The sequence below is a fragment of the Macrotis lagotis genome, chromosome 4 (assembly GCF_037893015.1).
Source record: "Macrotis lagotis isolate mMagLag1 chromosome 4, bilby.v1.9.chrom.fasta, whole genome shotgun sequence".
NCBI classification, from domain to species: Eukaryota; Metazoa; Chordata; class Mammalia; order Peramelemorphia; family Peramelidae; genus Macrotis; species Macrotis lagotis.
Window position 1 is genome coordinate 69,373,032 of NC_133661.1, and position 8,552 is coordinate 69,381,583.

Genomic DNA, 8,552 nt, shown 5'->3' on the forward strand with positions numbered 1-8,552 from the left:
CAAAAAAAAATGCTTGTATATTTATGGCAACCAAAACAAGAAGGGAACTGGAGAGTGGCAGAAGAAAGGTAACAGGATATAAGTCAATGGGTACAGTAGATTTCAGACTTCAGAGAACCAAACAAATTCAGAGAACAAAAGGTTAGTATATTGAATGTCTTGGGCTAGAGTTTAGTCAGAGTTGAACTTGATGTCCCTTCTATCTCTAAACTTATGATCCTAGAATATTATCCAAACCAAGGGTTAAGCCATCCTGTGATATAGGTTCTTCTCCTTCAAGGAAGTGATAGAATTCTTTATTTAAAAAAAAAGAAATGGTAGGGGGAGAAGCGAAAGCTTCTTGAAAGAAGTCTAGTTAACCCATTGACACCTATCTCCCTTTCCTTGTTCCTAAGCTGCACTCTAAATTTATATATAGTGGAATCTCTAATTTTGGTGAGACTAAAACAAGCAAGTACCAAATAATCAGAGCTGCTAATAATTAATTGATGAATTACTTCTCAAGTCTTTAGTTTGATTCAGAAACAAGAGACTCTGTGACCCCATGAAGTGGATTTGGGGAAGGGGACCATGTTTTCTGACCATCATATAATCTTTAATCCCTAGGCCCCCAAAAAAGGCTACTGTCCAACCTTTGTTTTCTTTCTGGATTCCATAAACAATCCACTTGTTCTTTTCCCCTCCTCATCACTAACCACCATCTCTATAGAGATGTGGAACTCAAAAGCTTGAAGGATGAATGTAGAAAACTACCTTTGCATGTTATTAGAAAAAAAAAATAAAAGAAAGGTGCCATTCTCAAATGTCTAATCAAAATGAGATCATATTTGTAAAACATAATTTCAGGTACATTGTAAACGCTTAATAAAAACGTATTTCCTTCCATTAGTTCCCATTCCCACTCCAATCCCATCTCTTATAAAAGGTGGTTTTCAGCAAACTTATACCCTAACTCTTGAATCATAGATATACAATCAGTAGTTCATTGGCGTTTACTGACATATTTACTGGTAGAAGTTGGGAGGAGAGAAAGATCAAAAAGATTGCCCTTAGTTATTGAGTCAAAGTTCTAAAAGAAGCTGAATTTCTTAACTGTTTTTCAGTTTTTTATTATAAAGAATATTGGTCTCCTTTTGAGATATTCATAAATCATGGAATCCCCCATTTGGATGCGACCTCTGAGGTCACATAATCAACATACCTTTGAACTAGAATCCTCTAGAAGACATTCTCCAGTGGATTCATATGCCTTTCATTTGAAGACTTCTAGTGTTTACTTTGACAAAGAGCAAGATAAAATAGCAATATTCATCTTATTATGTATAAGAAATCTGTATAAGAAAGAGGAAATGCACTCTACTTTCTTTGAGATGGAAAGGAGCAAAACTGACTGTGGAGTAGAAGAATATAGAATGATCTCAGAAACAGAGTTTGGGACCATGTTGTGAAAGACTTTAAAGATAAACAGTAGAGTTTATCTTATTTAGTCCTAGCTCTCCTTAATAGATTCACTATCCCACTCCCCCACAGAAGTTATTTCAAACATTCTCTCCTGGTGTCACCTCTGAACTTGAGTCCTGAATAATTGCCCATTGAAGATTTCAATCTATATGTCCCAGAGATATTTGGAATTCAACATGTCCCAAGCAGAATCAGGGGTTTCCCCAAAACCTAGCCCTCTTCCAAACTTTCCTATTTCATTCCCAACATCAGTACAGTCTCCTAATTTTATCTTCTTGACATTAACCTCAACTCCTCACTCTCCATCACTGGAAATATCCAATCAATTGCCATATCTTTCCATTTCTACCTGTGCAGCCTCTCTCCAATCCAACTTATTCTCTCTGCTCACATACCTTTGACTTGAACGCAGGCCCTTATCACCTCTCTCCTGGACTATGTCAGCAGATCCCCTCTTGGTCACTCTACCATTAGTCTCTCACCACTCCAATATATCCTACACACACACACACACACACACACACACACACACACACCCCAATGCAAGATAGATCTATGTCTCTCCCCAGCTCAGTTCTTGTAATTTCCTATTGTCTTAAGGGTAATATATAAACTGACTTTTTTAAAATAGATATTTTACTTTATTTTTCCAATTACATGTTATGAAAGTTTTTCAATATTCATCTACATTATAAGTTACACAATTTTCTCCCACCCTCCCTTTCCATGCTCCCCCCGCCCCAGTGGTGAATAGTCTAGTCAACATTGTACATGTTGAACTTTTAAATCTTTTACAACCAAGCCCCAAACTAACTTTCGGATTTTCATGTTCATTATTCCCCTTTCCACACTGTGGTCTAGTAAACTGACCTAAGCATTTTATTTCCAATCCCTTTACCCATGTACCATCAATCCTCCAAATCTGGAATTCATTCCTTCCTTACTTTCATTTCATTAAATACTTCTCTTCTTTTAAAGAGCTGTTCAAGCATGACTTACAACAGTTAAGCTTTTCTTGATTCCACCAATTGCTGATATCCTCCCTATTTTGTATATGTTTCTATTTATTCACTATATATTTATATATCTACTTTTTGTTTCTTCTTTTGGAATGTAACTCTGTGACTGGAGGCAGTTGAAAGAGAATAGGCATTTTTAAACACTAAATGTTTAAGCACTTTACAAATGTTGTCTCATTTTATTCTCATAACAGCCCTATGAGAGAGGTGCTATGATTTTCCTGTTTGTAGTTGAGGAAACTGAGGCAGGCAAAGGTTAAATGATTTGCTCAGGATCACATATCTAATAAGTAAATGAGTCCGGATTTGAACTCAGATCTTCCAGAATCCAGATTCAGCACTCTAACTCCTTCACTGCAGGACTGCTTTTAAACCCCTAGCATAAGATCTGGGACATAGTAGACATTTAATGCTTGTTGATTAATCAAGCTTGTCCTTGAGGCAGGGGAGGAGGATGGATCAGGGACCCAGGAGGACATTGCTTTATCTCTCTTTCCCATGTGTCTATTTCTTCTATCTCTGTCTTTCCCTGTCTCCTCCTCTTTACCCACCACCCCACCTATCCACCCCCATGGTTCTGTTCACTTTTTGTCTTTTTTGCTTTTGTATGCTTCTCTCTATCTCTCCCTCCCTAACTGAGTCCCAAGAGTAAAGGGAGTGCTTTTCTGACTATGTAATAACCTCGCCCCAAGTCACCCCCACACACATACCAAAAAACCCAACAATGGCCCCACAGATGGTAAAAACCCCTCTAGGGGCTCTTTCATGCTTGACTAAAAGCAGGAGGGAGCTGTGCCATGGACTAGATTCCATCAGTCTCATTGGCTGTGTGGAGGTGTTAAATACTTAGCAGTGAACACACACATGAATTAACGTATGCATGAATATATTCATTCCTCTGCCTCCCAAACCCCAGAACCCAGTAATCCTCATCATGGGAAAACTGGATCCCCAGTTCCCTCCCAGAGCTGCCCATCCCTATCCCATAGCACAGACATTTTTACAAATTCTCTATATCATTTTCAGACTGTCAGAGGGGCTATTTGGAAAACTGATGTTAAAAGAACAAGTTAGGGAGTTGAGTTGTGGCTCATAAAGAGCCTCTAAGGACAAAGACTGCCTTCCTTCCCTGAGACAGCATGAAAGCCACATTATATCTCCCTGTAGAGGTCCCTCTTCAGCACAGCATCATCCTAACTCTGGCATCTGGAGACCTTAGAGGAGGAAAGGGGAGGCACCAATGCATCTTAATCCTCTGATTTCAAACCTCTAGATCTTGGACACAATAAGAAAATTCTTGATCTTGGACCAGGACTCTTCCACTGGAGGTTCCCTTCTTCAATCAGTCGATACATTTTTGCTGAGTACTTACAAGGTGCCCATTTTCTGTGATTGGTTATCCTGTGGGCAACAGAAAAGGTTTCATACAGGGCTTCACCTTCCAGGTGTTTATAATCTAATTGAGAAGACATGTATCATGAACATAAGAGTAATAGCAGAAAGAATGGTGAAGTGTGTGTCAGATGGCCAACCTGAAAGTCAAGAAACTCATCTGACCTTTGTGTGTGTGACTTGGGGAAAGTCACTGTTTCTCAAAGTTCTAGGCAAACCTTCTAAGGCTATAAATTGTAAAGAAAGTAATTGTTCTTTTTAAACTTCTTTCATGTTTCTTTCCTTCTCATGGTTTTTCTTTTTCAACTTTGGTTCTAATTCTTCTTTCACAACATGACTAATATGGAAGAATGTTTCTGTTTTATTTGGTTTAGTTTGGGGTTTTTTTTTGCAAGGTTAAGTGACTTGCCCACAATCATAGAGATAAGTAATTAAGTATCTGAGGTCAGATTTGAACTTAGGTCCTCCTGATTCCAGGGCCAGTGTTCTATCCACTGCATAGAAAAATATTAAACACAATTGTATATGTACAACCCATATCGCTGCCATGGGGAGGGGAAAGGGAAGGGAGTATGACAGAAAAAATGTAGAACTCAAAAGCTTGCAAAAAGATGAATGTTGAAAACTATAAATTAACATAAAATAACATAAAAAAAGAAAGTAACTGTCTTTGGCATTGATAAAGGCAGTTCACTATATTTCCCATCTCTTATGCCTACCTAGAAATATGTAGTAAAAACTTCTACTGAAAGCCCCCCTATGATGCCTCTTCATGGATTAGAGACGGCTCTGGGCTCTCAAAGGTCATACCACCTATGTACAAACTCTAGCAGATCCTACCAAGGTGGAAAGATTTTGACTACAGATCTATTAATGAACTGTGTATTTCTGTCATTGGATGACAGACAAATTCAAATGAGAAGGTCAGCCACCAGCTCCCAAGACCATCTACTAAAGTCATGAAGTAATTCCAGTCTGGGTTGATGAAGACAACAACACCCTTATTAGCTCTTTTTGACTATTGAATTATTCACTGAGACAAGCAGTCACTAAATGACAATTTGTGCTACTAGAAAAAAGAGATCCCTGTAGAATGGTCTAGGATGACAGTATGGGGGAGGCAAACTTGAGTTGGCCCTTGAAGAATGAATAGAATTTGAAAAGACAGATATGGTAGAAAATGCATTGCAGTGAGGGAAGGTGACAGACATTATGAGTAATGTTATGAAGGAGGAAATGAGTAATGAGCATGGTACCTGAATGGGGAGGAGGGTAGTTGGTGGGGATGGGGATGGGGGGGGGGGAGGTAAGGAAACAACTTGAGCAATCTACCTTTATTTTCAAGAGGCACTAACTCTCTAATCTTCCTCATCATTTATCCTGGCACTTCAAGATGAAGACAATGGTATTCACAGAATGTGCCAGTGTTTCCCACTAGGCATGTCCTGAATGGTATGGAATTTATGCTTTCAATTTTGTTTCCATGCCCATGCCTCCCAACTCTTGTGATCCATTTGTTTCTAGTAAACATTATATTAAAAGGAAAAAAGATTGAGAATCATGGTTGCAATAGAAAGATGACTGGATCTGAATGAAGTCAAAAGATCTGGATTCAATTTTGACCTTGGTTATTTACTAGCTATGTGAGTTTTTAGGTTAAATCCATTTTTCTATGCCTCTGTTTCCTCAACTGCAAAATGAGAAGTTTGGATCTAGAGATAGCACCTTCTCTCTCCCCACAGAATAGCTAACTGACAAATGAGTGTTTTGGATTAGATGGTCTCCACTTCTAGCTTTAGGTTAACGGAATGAGACCACTAGATAAGTCCTTCCCCTCAAACAGAAGAGAAGACCAAGTACCTACACTCTGGTTTAGGGAGTCTATCATTTTAGATATAATGATAAACTTTAGGAAAAGTTCCATTTCTCTCCTAGAAATACATGATTGTTGAAACTTTCAAGAAAATCTGAAATAATGGCAGAAGAGGAATTAGAATTAGAACTTCAACCTTTGGGCTTGGTTATTTATTGCACTCAGATAATGTCAATATTATGATGTTAGATATTGAAGACAGAAATCTTGAGTTTGAATCTTGTCCCTTCTACTTACTACTTTGTTAGTTTGGGCAGTTAGTTTTTTCATCTGTTTTGTTGTTAGTTGTTTCATCTGTTAATGAATATATAGGTGATTTCTAATGTACAAATGAGCTCTAAACTCTGTATTCCTCTGATCTCTGTCCTGAAAAAAAAAATTTCATGCTTTCTTTGTAGACAGATGGAATATCATGGAATGCTCTGAGTGGATATTAAACTGATTGAATAACCAGACCAAAAGAAAGTCATTAATGGACCAGGGTAAACTTGAAGTAAAGTCTTTAGTGGATTGTCACAGTTATGTTACTAACTCTGTGCTGTGAACATTCTTATCAGTGATTTGGCTAGAAAACCCAATAAGAATGAGGGGTCAAATTGAAAAAAGAGGAACAGTAACCAAGATAGATTGCTAAGCTTATACCCCCCAAAAAAAATTCAAAGAGAGAGGAAAAGGTCTTGTGTGTACAAAGATGTTTATAGCAACTTGTTTTGTGTTAGCAAAAACCTGGAAACTAAAAAGAAACCCATCAAATGGGGAATGATTTAACATATGAATGTCATGAAATACTTTGGGGCTGTAAAAAATAAGGAAATAAATTACTTCAGACATGAAAAAACTTGCATAAACTAAGGCAGCTGGAAAAAATCACCAGAACAGAAAGAACAATTTATATAACATCATAATTACTAAAATAACCCAGTTTGAAGACTTTTACAACCTGGTAAAGAATGAAATGAGCAGAACTAGGACAATTTATGACAATAACAACAATACTATAAATACACTGAAAATTTAAACTATAATCAATACAATAACAATCAATGATTCCAGAGGTCTGATGCTGAAATACGCCTACCACCTGACAGAGAGATTCAAATTGCAGATATATAAGTATTCATATACACAATATACACTATGTATATAAAGCTATGTATATGCAGAGACACAAATGTCTGTACATATATTTGAGCATACATGTGTATAAATTTTTTGCAAGACCAATAAGGGAATTTGGCCATATGTGCCAGAACAGAGATTTTGAGTCCAAAGTTCAGTTATAGGACAGGTTTAAAATATAGAATGAGAGATGGGAAGAAGAAGAAAAAATAGAATGCTTTTAATAAAAAATAAAACTTGAAAAAATTAATCTGAATAAATATAAAGTTCTATGCTTGGGTTCAAATAATCAATTTCCTAAATATAGGAGTTGGGAGGTATGTTTAGACAACAATTCTGTTGATTTTTAATGGACTCCAATAAGCTTAACATAGCAGTAAACATGGCCCAAAAAGCTATTGCTATCCTGGACTAGTTTGAGAAGTGGTGTTCAAAATGACAGACATGGTAGCCTTGCTGTGCTAGTTGATAGGCAGTGGATGAGCAGGGCAATGATATTTTAGGAAGGATATTAAATAATATAGAACAGGTCCAGAAGACTGTAACCAAGAGGAAAGAGAACTGAAAGTCATGTCATACAAATAGTAATGGAAAGAATTGAAAATGTTTAACCTAAAGAAGGGGAAGCTGTGTTTAAGTATTTAAACTTTTCCTAAAGTTGTATCATTATATCTAAAATGATAGATTCCCTAAACTGGAGTGTAGGTACTTGGTCTTCTCTTCTATTTGAGGGGAAAGACTTATCTTGTGGTCTCATTCTGTTAACATAAAGCTAGAAGGGGAGACCATCTAATCCAAAACATTCATTTGTCAGTTAGCTATTCTGTGGGGAGAGAGAAGGTGCTATCTCTAGATCCAAACTGATTTGCTGATTTGTTCTACTTGGCACTAGAGGAGAAAACCAGTATTCCTAGTTAGAAGTGTAGAGATAGATACAAAGGAAGCTGCTTGTAAGTGGCATGGACTCCAGATGAAGATAGTGGATGCCCTCTCTTCAAAAGTTCTCAAGGAAATGTGACAAGACCTAAACTGTTGATATGTTGTAAAAGGCATTCCTGTTCAAGGGCAGCTTTTGAGATTCTTTCCAGTTCTGAGTTTTGATGAGCCTGAGAAAACAGTTTAGAGCTGGAAGTATCCCTCATATAGGAAATAAAGTCAGTGGGCATTCAAACAGGGGCAAGAGTTTGAAATAGGACAAAAGAAGAATTTGTGTCAGGCCAGGGATAGGAAGTGATTCCCTACCAAAAAAGAAAAAAAATCTAAAAACAAATTGGAGAATCCAAAAACAAACAAAACAAAGCAAAAGAAAGGGGGGTTTTGTTTGCTTTTTTTTGCCAACCACAGAGACATCTAGGAGGGATCAAAGAGATGACTTCATGGTAAGCATCTGATCTACTGAAACCTAATCATAGTTTGGGGGTCAGAAAGGAGGAAAGTAAAGCTTATAACCATTCCTACAGTGGCTACCTTGTTCCAGACAGTGTCTTATGTGCTTTTTCAACTATTATCTCATTTGAGAAAAATATAACATGTACAGGATACTTAATATGAGTATATTTGTATAACTTAATGGCAATCATGCTGATTACTGAGGGTGCTTGAGTCTCTATTACCTCATTTGTAAAATAGGAAAAAATGATTTGGGACCAAGCTCTCAGCAACTTCTCCTTCTTGTATAGTTTTTTGCT